Source organism: Cervus canadensis, chromosome 4 (assembly GCF_019320065.1).
Source record: "Cervus canadensis isolate Bull #8, Minnesota chromosome 4, ASM1932006v1, whole genome shotgun sequence".
NCBI classification, from domain to species: domain Eukaryota; kingdom Metazoa; phylum Chordata; class Mammalia; order Artiodactyla; family Cervidae; genus Cervus; species Cervus canadensis.
The window spans coordinates 15,159,707-15,175,485 of NC_057389.1; the positions used below are offsets into that span (position 1 = coordinate 15,159,707).

The following is a 15,779-nucleotide window of genomic DNA, read 5'->3' on the forward strand; positions in this document are numbered from 1 at the left end:
TTTTTTTTTTCTGATTCAGCCTGAAGATGGGTAGCTAATGAAACCCTGTAATTCTGGAAGGTCAGTTATCAGAAAACTTGGGATAACTCAGCTGAAAGCAATAGGGCGAGCTGTCGGACAGTTCCTGGGCTTTCCACTCAGCAGTCATCAGTTCTGTCAGGTGCATCTGTGCAAGTTGCTAAACCATGGCCCCAGACACCTGAGCAACCATAGCGGCTCAGACACTAAAAATACCGCCAGGAAATCTCCAATAACCCTCAGGAAGAGAAGAGGGGTGCATGATAAAAGCTGAGCTGACATGCTACACTCCTCTCAAATTACAGAAAACCAAAGCTGTCAACCTGAGAAGATTGAGCAATACAGCGTCCCACATACTTCACAAATGCCAGGTTTCTCAGGCGCCATCTTCCTGAGAGGAATACTCACCAGCACGCTGGGGAATGGTGGTCCTCGAAAGCCTTCTCGAATTGTCAGTTCAGTTCAGTCGCTCAGTCATGTCTGACTCTTCACGATCCCATGAACTGCAGCACCGCCAGGCCTCCCTGTCCATCACCAACTCCCGGAGCTTACTCAAACTCATGTCCATTGAGTCGGTGATGCCATCTTCCAACCATCTCATCCTCTGTCGTCCCCTTCTCCTCCTGCCCTCAATCTTTCCCAGCATCAGGGTCTTTTCAAATGAGTCAGTTATTTGCATCAGGTGGCCAAAGTATTGGAGCTTCAGCTTCAGCATCAGTCCTTCCAGTGAATATTCAGGACTGATTTCCTTTAGGATGGACTGGTAGGGGGCACCTGTCAGCTCCTCTGAAAACAGAACGCGGCACGAATCAGACAGGCACCTGGTCATCCCCAGGCACCTCACAAAGGACAAAAGACAGAAGTTTAAAGGCACGAACTGGAAGACTCAGTTGCACCTCTGACATGCTACAGTCTCGAGAGGTTCACTTAAGTTCTCTAGGAATTTCCGTTTCCCCATTTCCAAAATTACTCAGAATAGACAACCTGTGTGTGTGCATGTACATATGTGTGTGTGGCCTTACTGTTCTCTACTGCCCTGATGTACTGGGATCAATTACAACCTATTACTTAGCCAAGTGTCAGTCGGCATTATTTCCCCCTCTCACATAAAATACATATATAAAATTCACATACACACACACTCAGAAAGAATGCAAATCCTTTCATTTTCTTCAATCCCAGTATGCTTCTCTGAGCAAAGAAGAAAAGGGTAGAATTCATATTACAAGCCAAGAATTGCTCATAAGGTTGCATACATTCATGAGAATATATTACACACAGGAGCATCACTCTTCCCGTGTGCCTCGAGTGATGGGTTTGGGGGTGAGTTTAGTTGGTTGAGGCTAAACTCTGCTGGACTTGGTTTTCTAATTATCTGGGGTTATTTCTTTGTTTGCTCACTTACCGGACACGTCCAGATCCTTGTGTCTAAAGATGCTCCGCGTGTGTCCTCACGTCCCTCCCATCAGCCCCCTCCCACCAAAGCAAGAGGTCAGCAGCGCAGCTGGAGACCCCACCACCGTGAGGCCTGGAAGGAACAGGGAGCTTAGGAAAGACCACAAACTGTTTCCTACCTTCTCTGGTCCCCAAAGATCCTTTATCTCAATAAAACCATAAAAGGATTTTAAAAATAATAATAATAGTACATACAAAAACAAAAAAAAAGCACAAAAATTTCACCAGGCACAGAGATTTCTGTAGGAGAACTCTCAGGAGACAATCAGATTTGAGATTTCACGAGGTGAGAAAGGGGATTGGATATCAATAGAAAAAAGTCCGGGGAGGTGGGGTGGGCAGCAATTAGCTAAAAGTTAGGAATGAAGGTGCAGGGAACTTCTTGGGGATATGTGTGCTTAGTCACATCCAACTCTCTGCAGCCGTATGGACTGCAGCCTGCCAGGCTCCCCTGTCCGTGGAATTATCCAGGCAAGAATACCGGAGTGGGTTGCCATTTCCTCCTCCAGAGGATCTTCCAGACCAAAGGATCGAACCCACATCTCCTGCATTGGCAAGCAGATTCTTAATCACTAGCGCCACCTCATACTCTCTTGGGGACGTATTTCCCCCTAAATGTGGTAAAGAGGAGGCTGGCAAGGGAAACACGTGTGCAGGGCCCAGGGACGCTCCCCGATGTACAGTGGATTCCAGGCCAGAGGCCAATGAAAAGCTTTCCCCGAGCCTCCAACGCCTTCCAAGTTAATCCTCTTCAGGTGCTCCACTTGATGGTATTATTCAGGCTCCTTGTTCACTGGCTCAAACCCTTCCGAACCCTCCCAGGCCTCTTGCTTGTCTCTTTACTTTTAATCCCATCTTGTCTGTTTCCCAGAATATCAAAATTTGCCCATAATCCTCAGAACAGATCAACTCCATGTGTCTACATTTTTTTTTCTAGGTGTAAAAAAAAAAAGCAGCAGCAGCTCTGGGCCGGTTTCCTCACCTACGAGTCTTGCTCCCACGCCTGATCCAGTCATCCTTATCTCCCTGAATAACCTCTCCTGGGCCTCCTGCCAGAAAACATTTTGCAACTTTCCCTTGAATTTTTACATGGCACACTTCTGAAACACGTAAATAACATATAAGGCCAACCTATTTGGGGAGCTAAGAGCGACCAAAACTCTCCAACTGCAAATCTGCCCCCCAAGTTGGTTTTGCCTTTAAAAAAAAAAAAAAAGACTTACGAAATATTCGAGTCTCTTGTTAACGCCAACAGCACCCGGTGACCTAAAACTTCAAGCAATGGCCCAAAGTGAGGGGAAGTGTGCTGTTGACTCGGATTTACAGAAAGTGAGTGACTCATGGCAAGGTCCTGTGGTCTCGCACGAACTCATTCTGCCTGCAAACGCCCGGGGGTTAGAGGGTGAGCCAATGTCAACCCCGGCCAGGCAGGCAGAAGCCCTTTGTTTTTCCCGTCGTGCGGAAACGCCAGGTCCCCGCGGCTTCTGACAAAGGGCCTCGTCCAGCCGGCGTGTCACCGTGCGCGTTGGCCACGGCGGCCGCCCGAGGACGTGCGCGCGCGGACCCGCGGCCCGACTGGCCGGCGTCGCGGCGGCCTCGGCGGGGGAGAGAGGGCCGGCGGGCCGGGGTGCAGCGCCCCCTGCTGGACGCCGGCGACGGCGCGGCGGGCTCGGGTTGACCGCGGCCCCCAGAGCCTCCTGCCCGGGACCGCCGAGGTGGCCCAGCAGCCCGCTCCAGTGTTCTTCCCGGGAGAGTCCCAGGGACGGAGAAGCCTGGCAGGCTACGGTCTATTCTGAAAAGAGAACAAAAACGGAAATATGCACCCTTTATCCAAACCATGCTCAAGACCACACGACCCCCTCTTTCCTCACCAACTCGTTATTCTTGCCTGGAGAATCCAATGGGCAGAGGAGCCTGGCCGGATCCAGTCCACTCTGCAAAAAGAACAAAAACACTAGCAGAAATATGCATCCTTTATCCAAACCAATCCTCAAGGTCACACGACCCCCTCTTTCCTTACCAACTCCAGTTATTCTTGCCTGGAGAATCCCATGGGCAGAGGAGCCTGGCGGGATACAGTCCAGTCTGCAAAAAGAACAAAAACATTAGCAGAAATATGCATCCTTTATCCAAACCAATCCTCAAGGCCACATGACACCCCCCCAACCCTTTCCTCACCAACTCCAGTTATTCTTGCCTGGAGAATCCCATGGACGGAGAAGCCTGGCGGGCTACAGTCCACTCGGCAAAGAGAAAAGAAACACTAGCAGGAATGGGCACCCTTTATCCAAACCAATCCTTGAGGCCTCGCACCCCCCTTTCCTCACCATAGCATGCAGCTGGTGTGTGTGTGTGTGTGTGTGTGTGTGTGTGTGCGCGCACGTGCATGTGTGTGCAGGAATACAGCGAGGCTGCAACTTCAGGAGTGTCTGCACTGACCTCCCAGAGTGGACATCATCATATGCCTTGCTGGGTTGGTAAGCAGCTCCCCAGCTGACAGAGGCTTTTGCATCAAGTATCCCCGTTCCTCTCCCACTATTCTGGACAATTGGTAACAGTCTCAACCTAAGAACTGCCAGCTCCCTGGCTCTGCTACTAGAATTACTCATAACCTAACCACGTCTGAGGATGAAGGCTCACCAAGGAGCTTTCCCCTTTTCCAGAGACTTCGCCCACATGGAAACAAAGGCTTGTCCCAATCCCCAAGCGGGTCAGGACGGGCTGTCAGCGGGGAGCAGATCAAGGGCTGACTTCGAGATGAAGTCAACCGCCGCCGGCTGCGGGAGGGAGCAGTCTGCAGTCACAGCTCAGCGGCTTCCAGGTGGCGGGTGCTGGGAAACTCACAGGAAACTTACAGACTGTGCCGGGTTTTGCCAGAAGCTTCCTGGCTCTTTGGGGTTCTGCTCATATATGTGACACTCATAGGAATCTTTTCTTGCCTAAGAGGTTACGGAACTAAATCCGGGGAGGTTTTGTGGAAGCAGGAGGCCTGAAAAACAAGGCAAAGATGTCGGATAAAGGGTGCTGCTGCTTTGGCAGCAGCGTTCACAGACTGTGTAAGGGACACCAGTGACCCAACATACTGATGCTTCGGGATTTTCCTCGTGATTGAATAATAAAAATTACAGTATCTTAAGAGCTTACTTTAGAATAATAGAACAATAGAATGGGAAAGACTAGAGATCTCTTCAAGAAAATTAGACATACCAAGAGAACATTCCATGCAAAGATGGGCTCAATAAAGGACAGAAATGGTATGGACCTAACAGAAGCAGAAGATATTAAGAAGAGGTGGCAAGAATACATAGAAAACTGTACAAAAAAAAACTTTACGACCCAGATAATCATGATGGTGTGATCACTCACCTAGAGCCAGACATCCTGGAGTGTGAAGTCAAGTGGGCCTTAGGAAACATCACTATGAACAAAGCTAGTGGAGGTGAGGGAATTCCAGTTGAGCTATTTCAAATTCAAAAGATGATGCTGTGAAAGTGCTGCACTCAATATGCCAACAAATTTGGAAAACTCAGCAGTGGCCACAGGACTGGAAAAGGTCAGTTTTCATTCCAATCCCTAAGAAAGGCAATCCCAAAGAATGCTCAAACTACTGCACAATTGCACTCATCTCACACACTAGTAAAATAATGCTCAAAATTCTCCAAGCCAGGCTTCAGCAATACATGAACCGTGAAATTCCAGATGTTCAAGCTGGTTTTAGAAAAGGCAGAGGAACCAGAGATCAAATTGCTAACATCCGTTGGATCATTGAAAAAGCAAGAGAGTTCCAGAAAAACATCTATTTCTGCTTTATTGACTATGCCAAAGCCTTTGACTATTTGGATCACAATAAACTGTGGGAAATTGTGAAAGAGATGGAAATATCAGAACACCTGACCTGCCTGTTAAGAAATCTGTATGCAGGTCAGGAAGCAACAGTTAGAACTAGACATGGAACAACAGACTGGTTCCAAATAGGAAAAGGAGTACGTCAAGGCTGTATATTGTCACCCTGCCTATTTAACTTATATGCAGAGTACATCGTGAGAAATGCTGGGCTGGAAGAAGCACAAGCTGGAATCAAGATTGCCGGGAGAAATATCAATAACCTCAGATATGCAGATGACACCACCCTTATGGCAGAAAGTGAAGAAGAACTAAAGAGCCTCGTGATGAAAGTGAAAGAGGAGAGTGAAATAGTTGGCTTAAAGCTCAACATTCAGAAAACTAAGATCATGGCATCTGGTCCCATCACTTCATGGGAAATAGATGGGAAAACAGTGGAAACAGTGACAGCCTTTATTTTTTTGGGCTCCAAAGATGGTGCAGATGGTGACTGCAGCCTTGATATAAAAAGACACTTACTCCTTGGAAGAAAAGTTATGACCAACCTAGACAGAATATTAAAAAGCAGAGACATTACTTTGCCAACAAAGGTCCATCTAGTCAAGGCTATGGTTTTTCCAGTAGTCATGTATGGATGTGAGAATTGGACTCTAAAGAAAGCTGAGCATTGAAGAACTGATGCTTTTGAACTGTGGTGTTGGAGAAGACTCTTGAGAGTCCCTTGGACTGCAAGGAGATCCAACCAGTCCATCCTAAAGGAAATCAGTCCTGAATGTTCATTGGAAGGACTGATATTGAAGCTGAAACTCCAATATCTTGGCCACCTGATGTGAAGAACTGACTCATTTGAAAAGACCCTGATGCTGGGAAAGTTGAGGGCAGGAGGAGAAGAGGATGACAGAGGATGGTTGGATGGCATCACCGACTCAATGGACATGGGTTTGAGTAAACTCCAGGAGTTGGTGATGGACAGGGAGGCCTGGGGTGCTGCAGTCCATGGGGTTGCAAAGAGTCAGACACGACTGAGCGACTGAACTAAACTGAACTGAACTGAAGAGTTTACCTGGGCTTCCCAGGTGGCACTAGTGGTGAAGAACCTGCCTGAGATGCAGGTTTGATCCCTGTGTTGCGAAGATGCCCTGGAGGAGGGCACAGCAACCCTCTCCAGTATTCTTGCCTGGAGAATCCCATGGACACAGAAGCCTGGAGGGCTATATAGTCCATAGGATCGCAAAGAGCTGGACGTGACTGAGACGACTTAGCATGCATGCAAGAGCTTACTGAGGCCAGGCAGCAGCTAAGTACTTTACCTTTGTGGGGTTTGTTGTTGTTTGTTTGTTTTCATGTAATCCTCACCACCGCTGTATAAGATATGCACTATCATCAGCCCTGTTTGGGACTTCCCAGGTGGCTCCGTGGTAAAGAATCCACCTGCAACGCAGGAGATGCGGGTTTGATCCCTGGGTCGGGAAGATCCTCAGGAGGAGGAAATGGCAACTCACTCCAGTATCCTTGCCTGAAAAATCCCATGGACAGAGGAGGCTGGCGGGCTACAGTCCATGGGGTCACAAAAGAGTCAGACACGACTCAGCGACTAAACAGCAAACTAAGGCCCAGAGAGGTTGAGGGGTCTGCCTAAGTTTACACAGCTCAGAGGAGTCAAAACCAGACTCAAACCTACGTGTCTCTGGCCCAAAGACTACATTTCTAACGTCTGCTGCCTCTCAGCTCTCAAAGCCCTCCTAGGCCCTGCACTGGAGTCTATTTTAGTGTTTGTTTCAGGGGCAAAAATGACTCACCAACCACATGACCACAGCACCCATTTTCTCTGACCCCCCCTGAGCAGGCCTCGAGGGCTTCAGCTAACCTTTCGTTTGCTTTGTTTTGAGCAGGGGCAACAGGCTAGGAATGGTTGGAATAAATAGTTCTGGGCCAGAGGTCAGGGGACAGACTGGACTCTGAACGGAAAATCAGACAAGGCCTCTCAGTGGGGCTCTTGGTTCCCATGAGGCGACCCCCAGACAAGGGATCAGGCTCGCAGAGGCATCTCTGAAAGGGGTCTACTCGGGCTGAAGGGCTGCCTGGCCTGTTCTTAAAGAGGCTTCAGCATACCTGCATGGGGGATGTGGACACCGCTGGCCTGGATGCAGCGTCCGGTTCTGCCACAAACCAGCTGTGGTACCTGGAACAGACGCCAGGAACCACCTCTGGCAATGCCAGCTCTGAAGACTTCAGAGATTCCCCCTCGGCCCTGTGTTGTGGCCACAGCGACCCTGACGTGCTGAGCTCCAAGCTAACACGACCCATGCAGAAGGCCAGGCTCTGCAGATGCAGAGTTTTACGGTTCTAACAATTCCACCACCACCACAACAACAAAGTGCTATTCTTCTCGTTAATTCTGATGTGCACTTACATGCAAACAGGCAAAGAGATGTTGCCAGTCTTCACCTTCGGGTGAAAACTTTCTGGACAGCGTTCCATCAGTTCAGTTCAGTTCAGTCGCTCAGTTGTGTCCGACTTTGTGACCCCATGGACTGCAGCACACCAGGCCTCCCTGTCCATCACCAACTCCCAGAGCTTACTCAAACTCATGTCCATTGATTTGGTGATGCCATCCAACCATCTCATCCTCTGTCGTCCCCTTCTCCTCCTGCCTTCAATCTTTCCCAGCATCAGGGTCTTTTCCAAAGAGTCAGTTCTTCCCATCAGGTGGCCAAAGTATTGGAATGTCAGCTTCAACATCAGTCTTTCCAATGAATATTCAGGACTGATTTCCTTTAGGATGGACTGGTTGGATCTCCTTGCAATCCAAGGGACTCTCAAGAGTCTTCTCCAACATCACAGTTGGAAAGCGTCAAAAGCGCTCGTAGTTTGCGGTTTCCGGAAGGTAGTCTGGCGTGGCCGGGTGAGCTGGGTGACGAGTGCCTTAAAGCCATCCACACGGCCCTAGTCCACTTCCACCAAGGCCAGTGCTCACTGCCCCAGGAGGCCAACCAGTCCGAAAAGCAAAAGAAAACAGTGCCGGGTTTCCGTCTAAAGGCTCCGAGGGGCGGGAATGGATGGGAGTGAGAGGGCAGTGATGCTGAAGCGCGGTCCTCCCTGGAGGAGCAAGGAAGCTGGGACTCGGGGAGGGGGGGTCCCCCCTCCTCCCCCCGGACTCCAGGGAGGCCCATCCCCCGCTGCGGAGCAGGTGGCCACGCAGAGACTGGCACTCAGCACCGGCCTCAAGCCCTCAGACCAAAAAAGAAAACCCCACCTTTTCCAGGGAGGTGCTGGGGGACGCCACACGGCGCTGCGTCTTCCTCAACTGTTCCTGGATGTTATCGCGATCATGGAAAGCTGTTGCCACGAACTGATTTTTAAATATTCCATATAAGGGCGAAAACCATCCACAATATGAACGCAGGGGATTGGCTAAGTATAGGCTAATACGTCCTGCAGTGTCTATGAGTTTATCGACAAGGAGAGGCAGAGGGCAAATAAGGTCAAGGGGTCTTGTTAGACTCCGGCACAAAAAGCAGAGAGCAGCAGCTGCTTGCTGAAGCATGTGCTGCTTGGATCTGACAAGATAGAGGGAAGTGGGGAGCCTGATCAGTGTAGGCTGTCTGGGCGGATGCATGATCCAGGCACGCGTCAAAACCCATGGAGCTGGACCTCAGGAGAGTGAACCTTGGTGCACTTGCTGGACTTTAGTTAATAATAATATTGCTTCATCAATGGCAACAACTGTGCCAACTAATGCAGATGTTAGTAACAGGGGGAGTTGAGGGCAGGAAAGGAGGACATATGGAAAATATTTTTACTATCAGCTCAATTTATTTAAGATTTTTTTGGATGTGGCCCATTTTTAAAGTCTTTATTGAATTTGTTACAATATTACCTTTTTTTTTTTTAATGTTTCAGGGTTTTTTGTTTGTTTGTTTTTTTGTTTTTTTCCAAGAGGCATGTGGGATCTTAGCTTCCCCACCAGGGATCGAACCTGTACCCTCTGCATTGAAAGGTGATGTCATCACCGCTGGACCAGCAGGGAAGTCCCTGCTCAATTTTGCTGTAAACCTAAAACTATCCTTTAAGAAATGAAACCTGTTGCTTTTGTTAAGCGAAAATAAATACTCAGAAGGAAATAAAATGTTAATAGTACTATCTTTGGATGATGAGATTATGTCTAACTGCTTTTCTGTTCTTACTTTTCAAATTTCCCACATTCTCATTTTGTCTGTATTTATGCGTCATTTTGTCAATCAGGTAAAACAAAGGTACAGTTTAAAAATCTTGTCTGAGTGACTGTTCTCTGAGGCAGAGACTGTGTCTGCACAAAATGGTCTGTTGTGTAGCTCTCTTTTCCCAGTAGAAACTTAATCCATTTTGCACCTTTAGATAAGGCCTTCGATTCTTTCAGCCTTGTAGGCTGAATATTTGCTGTCTCATGGTTCAGTAGAAGGCAGCAGATTAAAGCAACAACTATGAGAGAAAAGAATCCAAGCCTTCAGGGAATAACTGGGTGGGTGACTGTAAACTGAAATCTCTTCTTAAGTAGCCTGGGTGGGTATCTTGAGAAGCATCTATTAAATACCTTCAATGAGCAGAAAGGAATGGGTGCTGATATAAAGCAAGATCCCAGGATGCTGTGAAATTTAACAAGAAGCACTGACTCTACCGTGTAGAAGTTGCAGCATTAGAGTTGGTTTGAGAATTGGAGATGGTTATGCCAGGAAAACTCTTTAGCTGAGTTCCTAATTCTTGGCAAACTAGTCCGTAAATGACTTCTGACATCTGAGAGTATTAAAAGAGTTTGATACAACCTGGTTTTGTAACCAGGAAGAGCCAGTCCTTCCTGAACTAGGGGGATGCCTTGGGGGCAGTGGCTCTGTGTGTGTGTGTGTGTGTGTGTGTGTATGTGTATGCACCAAAGAGATGTTAAGAAAAAGCTGTGACACCAGGAATGGGCTGGGGTGAAGGGCCTTCCCTCCCACGCATACAGCACTAACAGCTACTGGTGGACCAGTCACGGGCCCCTCTCAGGAGAGTGTGCACCCCACGCCTCCACCACCACAACACGGGCAGGGCCTGTGTGCACCTCCTGGCATGACCCATAAGGCCCCAGAGCAGCACGGATGGGGCTCACCAGAAAGCAAGTGGACCAGGGGCCTTTGGGGTCCCTTGGAGGCATCACAGGCGGGAAGGAAAGGACACTTGAACATCCTCTTGACCGTACCATGAGAGCTCAAGGCACTGCTCTCCGGAAGCAGCACACTTGGGGAGAGTGGTCTGCTGTTATCATCTAGAACCCACGCTTCCTTCCTGCTTCTGTGGGCTCTTCAGGGTTGGTCTGGGGAGAGGAGCTGCGGCTACGCCAGCTGGACAACTGGCACAAGTAGAGATTGCAAGTGAATAATTCATTCCAGTGAAAGGGATGATCGGAAGAGGAGCCCACACGTGAAGCAGAGCTGGTTCCCAGCTTGTGATGGCTTGGACTGCGGCCTCTGTCCGAGTGCCCCTACTGTCAACTCTGTCCCCAGTGGTCCCCCCGCACCACACCTGCAGAAGCAGGGAAGTGGTATCTAGGGTCCTGACCTCAGAGGTTCCCCACTCCCCATTTTTCTGTGGTTAAACTTTCTGTAGCACTTGGCAGCTGGTTCAAATTGCCCATGACCTTCCTTCACTGGCTGGTTCAAATGTGAGCCACGACAGCCCAGGCAAGCAGGAGGGAGAACGGGGTGAGCTCTGGGCTGGCCTTCACCAGGAAGCCCTGGACTGCCCGCTACCGCTGCAGCACTGACAGACGAGGGCATCAGAGGCAGGCCAAAGCTTCTGGGGACACAGATCGGCAGGTCCAAGGGAAAACAGGCCTGTTCTGTGCAACTTACTGAGGAGTGTTCTCAGATCTCTTTGCTCTGAGACACACAGTCATTTCCTTGGTACCAAGGGCCCACCCTTGTGTCCTGTGCTGGGGTCTACGGTGTAAGATCAAGGCTGTGGGCACGTGGGCATGTGTGCACACAGGCTGAGCTGTAGAAACAGGCCTTCCAGATACGCGTACACCAACATACTACCTTTTAACCTGTTTTCTTAAAGAGTTCAGAGTTACAATTTTTGAAAGTCCCTTAAGTTAGAATCACAGTGGGTAGTCTTTCAAACATCAGTGTTTGACCCGGAATTTGGATCTGAATCTATCAGCCCCTCTCCCACTGAAAAGGCTCAGAATATTCCCAGGCTTCTTTCTAGACACCAGATGAGGCATTCCTGAACACCACATGGTCACTTACAAACTTGGGTTCGAAACCTCCTGTCACCTGAGGTCAAGGACTCTCATTCATGTATACTTCCAAAGACATAGAACTAAAATGTTTCAATGACATGCTATTCTTATATACACAAGATACTAGTGAGTGAAAAAGATAATAATAGCTATCACTTATCAGTGCTTTACATATACTAATTTATTTATGCCTGTCAGCAAACAAAATGAAGACCACCAGAGCTAAAAAAGAAATAATAAGCAAAGAGATGGATGGAAAATGCATGAAGGAGTGGATAGATGAATAGATGAAAATAAAAAGCTAAGTCTACTGACTTGTCAAACAAAGGAACACAAGCTGGTGAGGAAGTAGCTCACTGAGAGGGGAAAAGTGCTGGCCAGGAGCAGGTTTCATGAGGTTATTGCTAACGAAGGATTGAGATCCAGTACTCTGGATCTCTCTGGAGAGGACAGAATGAATCCACAGGCCTAAACACAGTTGGCTAAAGACACAGAAACAACCTAAATGTCCATCGACAGAGGAATGCCTAAAGAAGATACGGGACATGTAAACAATGGAATACTACTCAGCCATAAAAAAAGAACGATCATGCCATTTGCAGCAACGTGGACGCAACTAGAGATTATACTAAGTGATGTAAGTCAGACAGAGAAAGATAAATATCATATGATATCCCTTATCTGTGGAATCTAAAGCATGACGTAAATGTATCTGAAACAGAATGAGAGACAAAGAGCAGAGACTGTAGTTGCCAAGGGGAGGGAATCGGGGAGGGCTGGAGTGGGAGGTTGGGGTTAGCAGATGTAAACCATTATAAACAGAAGGGATAAACGGTAAAGTCCTACTGTATAACACAGGGGACTACATTCAATATCCTGTGACAAATCATAATATAGAAGAATATATTGTAAGAAGAATGTATGTGTATGTATAGGGGCTTCCCTGGTAGCTAAGTCTGTAAAGAATCTGCCTACATTGCAGGAGACCAGGGTCCAATCCCTGGGTCAGGAGGATCCCCCGGAGAAGGACATGGCAACCCACTCCAGTATTCCTGCCTGGAAAATCCCATGGGCGGAGAAGCCTGGAGAGTTTACAGTCCATGGGGTCGCAAGAGTTGGACATGACTTTGGTGACTAAACCAACACACGTATGTATAACTGAATCCCGTTGCTGAATAGAAGTGATTAACACAACATTGTAAATCAGCTAGACTGCAATAAAAAAGGAAACAAACATAAACACAGTTGGCTGAAACAAACCTCATGCCTCACTGCTAAGGAAGACTCTTCAGTTAGGACCGGTGAGAGTCTGGTGGGGCAGGGTCTCCCCGAGTTCATGGTCCTTGATCAGCTTCAACTGGTCAGGGCCAACAGTGAGAAACACATCCTCGGTTGTTATCTCTCCCGGGCAAGGGCCGCTGTTCCAGAAAGCTTTCCTTTACATTTCTGCCCTCAGCCTTGCCTTACTTCCTCCCTTTAAAATTCCACACAAGGAACATTTTCTAAATGGAAATGAAGTGTTTGCCATCGAGCCCTTTCCAGTATCTTCAAACCCTTTGGAGGCTGTCTCCCTCGCCCCTTCGAAAGTGAATGGTGCCCTGCAGTCAAGGAGGAACAGTGGCATAGCTGTGATCACGCATAATCTTCTGGTTGCAGTCACGGGGCATCTAATCATCCCCCAAAGATAGGATTATTGTGTTCAGCTTCAGAAACAAACTTTATAATAATGTAACAGAGCAACAAGGAGCTGTCTGAGAAATGAATCTAAGGCAGTAAACACACACACCAAAAAAAAAAAAAACCTCTCAAAAAACAATAACACTGCAACTTAATGTCCACTGAATATAATTTCCCCCTCTAGAATAAAGCTAATTTCTAACAAATATAGCCAAGTTAAGACTAATTTATTTGCAAAATAAGTCCAGTTTCAATAAACTTGGCCTGATCATTTACATAAGTGTAATTGATCATACAGGCTCTTTGAAGTTGGCTATGCTAGAACTTTTTATACAGAATCTCAAACTGAACTTTTAAAATGCCTCTCAAGCCAGGAAAGCCACAACAAGGACTTGCCATCAGAGTCACTTGCAGTATCTCTCAGCTTAGGGTGGATTCCTCTCTTCTTGAGGTCTCACTGAGTTCCATCTGCTAGGAGGCAGCCTTTCTCATTTACCTTCCTGATGAGACTGCTGGAAACCTAAGGGTTTCCAATTTCTGGAAGGATCCAGTCTAGAGAAAAGAGAAGTAGTTCCATTTTACTTACAAAGTTACAATTTACCAAACTGCTGTCAGTCATAGTGAGCTTGAGGAGAAAGGTGTCCTTACATCTGTAAAACACAGATTAAAACCACTAATACTGCAGACAAAACCCAAAGTTGGTGCTAGTGGTAAAGAACCTGCCTGTCAATGCAGGAGACGCAAGAGATACAGGTTTGATCCCTGGGTGGGGAAGAGCCCCTGGGCATGGCAACCCACTCCAGTATTCTTGCCTGAAAAACCCCACAGAGGAGCCTGGTGGGCTACCTTCCATAGGGTTGCAAAGAATCAGACACAACTTAGCAACTAAAAAGCAACAAAATAACAACAACAAGTATCACACTTAATGCTGATGACTCTATTGACCTTTCTCAATATTTAAAGGCCTTTTAAGATAAACAGGGAAGGTTTGGGGAGTGGTAAAAGGATTGGTAGGCTTCCAACTGTTTTCCAGTCACACTTCTAGTTCTGAAAAGACAAGAGTTGTAAAGCAAGGACAGCTGTTTTTAATTCCTCAAAAAACTGGGTGGCCACCTTAATGATATCAAAGGACTGACATACTAATTCAACTATGTTGGAATGTTTTTCTTTTCCTCATTTAGCTCAGGAGGAGAAGGCAAAAAAAAAAAAAAAATTCTATCAGACTCAGAATATCAGCTAAATTTATGAGTTCAGTTAGCCTCTCATCTGGGTAATCCATTTACAAAAACTTTTGAGGATCCTCCCTGGGTTTAAAAAATTCTTTAATTATGGCCCTCAGCTTGGCCTTTGATCTGAAGGGTTCTGCCTGTAGCCTCAAGCAGCCCCGTTTCTAAAGCAATCATTTAATAGTCTGTCCAGGGTGGACAGGCAACTCAGAGAATTACTAGAATGAGCACTCAAATGAAGGATAGAGAGGAATAGATAGATAGTTATGAGGCAGGAGATAGATGGGGCCCCAGGGCAAACAGCAGGGCGGCTGAGCCCTGCGCAGACTGAAGATAAGCCACTCCATAGTTCTCCTTCTCAAAGTCAGGAAATCTCCCTGACTACAGGTGCTTCTTGGAGGTCAAAAGGGGAGTGATGCTCAGCATGCTAACCACCCACACCTCTTCAGGAGAACCCATCTTGACGAAGGGACGCATGCCCACATGGGAGACTCTGGAGACATACCAGATACGGACTCTGAACCAGGCAAATCAAAATGACAGGCCAAAGGAGACCTGGAAGAAATGCCCCGTAGAAGTGATTTAAACTACCATGAGGGCACAGCTGTCTTTCTCTGAGTTGGCTTGTGTTCTACCCACACGTACTGTAGTTTTTCCTCCCAATAATCACTTCACCTGTTTCACTACTTTTGTCTTTGTAGGAATTCGTTTTCTGCAAAACCAAAGGGCCAGGGCCTTGTCCCTGACCCCACCCTGGTCTAGCGGCTCAGATTTGATGCTCTCACTGACTAACTTCAATCTCTGGCAGGGAACTGAAAGCCTGCTTCAAGCAGGCCATCCGAGATCAGTACATCAGTCTTAAGCTTTTGTTTGTTTTAGGTACTTTTCATATCATTAATCTTTCATTAGCCTTCTAGAACAGATCTTTTGATAAGGATAATTTGGAATTTTGAAGACTTTAGGGTCTTCTGCATTCCAGTTAAAATAGGTACAGTATTTTAAGACGAGAGTTTTATCCACCTGCAGGAGACAGCAAGAGATGCAGGTTTGATCCCTGTGTCGAGAAGATCCCCTGGAGAAGGGAATGGCACCCCACTCCAGTATTCTTGCCTGGAGAACCCCATGGACAGAGGAGTCTGGTGGACTAAGAGGTCAGAAAGAGTCGGACACGGCTGAGTGACTGAGCACAGAAGACTTTTCAAGCCCAAGGATCCAAAGGAACTAAGCTCTACAAATACTTTCTCTGGCTTATCTAATTTTAGAAAAGAGAAAAATTCTTACCACTCTTGCTTCTAGCAGAC

The 15,779-nt window shown here is 47.4% G+C and overlaps 1 long non-coding RNA gene across 1 annotated transcript; it reads right to left on the reverse strand.

Moving 5' to 3' along the window:
- Positions 1-676: 676 nt before the first annotated feature.
- Positions 677-4,097, reverse strand: LOC122439175. Its single transcript, XR_006268817.1, has 4 exons — positions 3,652-4,097; positions 3,345-3,407; positions 2,697-3,265; positions 677-804 (listed from the first exon to the last, which is right to left on the reverse strand). It is a non-coding gene; the product is annotated as an uncharacterized LOC122439175 (long non-coding RNA).
- Positions 4,098-15,779: the final 11,682 nt, after the last annotated feature.